This window comes from Chrysochloris asiatica, unplaced genomic scaffold, assembly GCF_000296735.1.
Source record: "Chrysochloris asiatica unplaced genomic scaffold, ChrAsi1.0 scaffold00088, whole genome shotgun sequence".
Taxonomy (NCBI): domain Eukaryota; kingdom Metazoa; phylum Chordata; class Mammalia; order Afrosoricida; family Chrysochloridae; genus Chrysochloris; species Chrysochloris asiatica.
Genome location: NW_006408606.1, coordinates 793,573 through 797,641, shown reverse-complemented (window position 1 = coordinate 797,641; position 4,069 = coordinate 793,573).

Below are 4,069 nucleotides of genomic sequence, written 5' to 3'. Positions count from 1 at the left end.
AAGAGCACAGGGTAGGGAAAAGACAAGACACAGGAGAGCCTGTGAGTGGAGGGTGGGAGTGGAAGACTGGCAATACACAAGAAAGTGGAAGGGAAAAGAACAAGGCAGATGAGAGAATGGTTGGGCAGGTTCACTTGGGTTAGGTGGGACAGAGCTAAATGACGAGGTATGCACAACCCTGGAATAACAGGGCTTCAGGATACAGGGATTGAGGCATGGCTTGAAAGGGGGAAGTGAGGGGATAAATGTTAGGATGCTTGGCTGTCTTTTGAATCTTGGTCTCCCTTGCCTACCATTGTGAAATAGACTCGTGTGGGGGTGGGGGTGGGGACTGCCAGAAACATCACAACAGAAAACATGTGAGCCCGTATCCAGGCTATAACTAACTGGAATACCTTGGGGGGAGGGGGGGAGCTGGAAACTGCCCAGACCCAAAATGGTGGGGGGACTATGATGGTATGGACAGATAGAGTGTCTGGGTACATGGGACTCAGGGAGGGAGAGGAGCTGTTTGCTAAGACCTTTTTAAAGTGTTGAAGAGCAAAGATGTCAGCTTGAGGACTAAAGTGTGCCTGATCCAAGCATGGTATTTTCAATAACCTCATATGCATTCGAAAGCTGCTCAGTGAATAAGGAATATCATAGAAGAATTGATGCTTTTGAGTTATGGTGTTGAAGGAGAGTATTGAAAGTGCAATGGGCTGCCAAAAGAACCAACAGATCTGTGTTGGAAGAAGTGCAGCCAGAATACTCCTTGAAGGATAGGATGGTCAAACTTTGTCTCTCATACTTCAGACATATTATCAGAAGAGACTCATAGCAACCCTATGCACAACAGAATGAAACACTGCCCAGTCCTGGGCCAACCTCACAATTGTTGCCATGCTTGAACCCATTGATGATGCTACTTTGCCAATCCATCTCGCTGGGGGTCTTCCTCTTTTTCTCTGACCCTCCACATTAGCAAACACGGTATCTTTCTCCAGCTGGAGGGTCAGAGAAAAAGAGGAAGGCCACCAGCGAGATGGATTGGCAAAGTGGCAGCATCAATGGGCTCAAGCATGACACCAGTTGTGAGGTTGGCCCAGGACTGGGCAGTGTTTCATTCTGTTGTGCATAGGGTCGCTATGAGTAGGTACCAACTAGATGGCACCTAACAACATCCCTCACTGGGATAGGTATGATACAGCTTACCTATGCCATGGTATTTTCAATCACCTCATATCCATATGAATGCTCAACAATGAATAAAGAAGATGAAGAAGAGTTGACATTTTTTAATTTGTTGTAAGTAATGAATACTGAATATATCATGGACTTCCAGAAGAATGAGCAATCCTGTCTGGCAATTATACTCCCTGGAAGTGTGAATGGTTAGACTTAGTCTCACTTAAATCTGGTCATGTTATCAGCTGGGCTCAATCTCTGAAGAAGGACAGTAAGAAGTAGAGGGTCAGTGATTGACAATCCAGTTGATTCCAACTCATGGTGACCATATCTTTCACAATGTAGTATAAGTACATAAATCTATATGGAAGCAAATCACCAGGTTTTCTTCAGTAGTCAGTTAGTTGGTTTAAACTGCCAACCTATATGTTAGTTTTGTTGTTGTAGTTAAATTCCATCGAATCAATTCTGTCTCATATTCAAGCACAGACGATTTGCTCTAGTCAGTGACCTTTAGAGAACAAAAAAGACTCTGGAGACCCAAAAAGGTCAACATCTCACTTCAAACTACTTGTAGTATTAAAAGATCAGAAAGATTAAAAGTGTATACTACACACACACACAAACATAAACAAATAAGGAAATATTTTTTAAATAATGTAGCAGAACTTTAGAGACCGTAGTAATGAGTAGCAAAAAATTTGTCCCAATGATTGCTCCTTTGTCCTTGTATTAAACCTTCTATCTCTTTGCCCAGTAGTCTGATTTCATACCAACTTCTCCTTACCCATTTTTCTCCCTTAATACATTCCATTCTTCCTTAACCATTGCCTTCTTTCCAAGGACTTTTGATTGCAAGATTTTTGTATGTTTACCTCCTGTCTTCTTAAATTGACTTCTTGATAGAGGCCTATCCTGGACCAATCTATTGTCAGTAGCTACCTCATTTCATGCCATGGTCTGATCATTCTACAGTCATACTGGATTTCACCATTCTGTTACCATATCTACTTTATTTATATCATTTTGTTTCTTAATTTGTTCTCCCTCAATGGTATGCAAACCCTGTTGTTCAAAATTATGTCCTTAGTGGCTAGGATAATACTAACCACAATTAGGACTAAAACAAATTAATGACCCTCTCATGTCTCCCTGACATAATTGCAAAATGTCTTCACAACTGGTAATCACATTAAGAGGCTTGGTTGTCTAGAACTGATACTTCACTTTGTGTGTGAAAGTGGATGTCTTGTCACAGCCTCAAATCATACTTAAACAATAATATTGATGTTCCTTCCAAACTCCCTTAGCTCATCCTCCAATTATTTTGCTTCCTATCTAACTAAGATTATAGCTATTTATATTATTTGGATTTTTTCCCTAGGGAATTTTATATGGATGAAACAATAAAAAATGTATAATGGTGTTATTTAACCATATTTTTATTTAGTTTTTAAAAATGTATTCTAGTACTAAATAATTCTACCTCCTCAAAATAAAATAAAATAGAAATGTAGTCATTCCTTGTTGATATTATTAAATTTATTTTCCTTTCCCAAGCTATGGATTTTATGTTGTACTGATTCTATTATTACTACATGATATGAGAAAGAAACTGCTCCAGAAGGCATATGAATTTTAATCCTGTACATTGAAAGAGCACAAAGCTTTGTAATTCAGCCATTAAGATATCTTAACTTGGCAATATAAATTGGGAAATACAAATAATGATTTCATTGTTTCAATGTGAATTTTACTAATGGATGATAATTCAGTAAGCAATAAATTCTTTTCATGTTAAAGCTCACAGCGGTAATTATAATTCCTAAAACTGTGTGAGAGCAATGTGTGACTTCCATGCTTACTCACCAATTTGGACCTTATTAATGGATCTCTTAATTACAAAATTAATTTCAGATTTTAACTTTTTAACTAATTCAACTCTATTGCTGAACTAAATATTAAAGTCACATTATCTTAACAGTATTTTTAATTAATAATAACATGACTGGCTTTTCCTTCTGTATTAAAGTCAAAAGTTTTTGTGACAATCAAAATTCAGAATAGTTTGGTTCCATTCATTCAACCATATTTTCACAAACTCAACAATATGAACTGATATTCAATCAGAAGATCTCACATCTCTGTTAATTTTACTGGAAGTATGGTATTTTTGTAGGGTAAGCACTGGATTGCAACACAATGTCAGAGATTCAAGCCCACCAGCTGCTTTAAGGGAAAAAGAGGAGACTTTCTTCTTTGGCAAAGATTTACAGACTCAGAAACACTATACAGGGTTGTTATGAGTCAGAACCAACTTGATGGCACTTGACAAAACAAAACAAATGTATTTTAAAATTCTGTGTTGTTATTTGTTGCCATTGAGTCAGTTCCAGCTCACTGTTAACCTGTGTGTGCCTAATGGAACTGCTCTACTGGGCCTTCCAAACTATGACATTTTGGAAGCAGATTTCCAGTCCTGTCTTTTAAGGTGCTTCTGACTGGATTCAAAACACCATCCTTTTTGTTAGCAGTCAAGTGTTAAATCATTAAACTATATGCATATTTAACTTAATTACATTATTTTCTTTTTTTTAAGGTTTGTTGTGTTTTGTTTTGTGTTGTTAAGTTTTTATTGTAAACTATATGTTAGTTTACATGGGTGAACATTATCTTTACATTCATCCTATCATACTTTGTTTCATTGCAATTATCACAACCCCCTGCAGGCATCATCAAACATTCAAAGGGTACCCCACACACTCCTGCCCCCCTCCTGCCAGCACACAACCCCTCTCCCTCCCTGAGTCCGGAGTCCCCAGCCTCTCCTTCTGTCCATGTCATTGCCTCTGCTTCCATCCCTAGTGTCATTGCCTTTCCAGACATGGTCTCGAACTTCGAA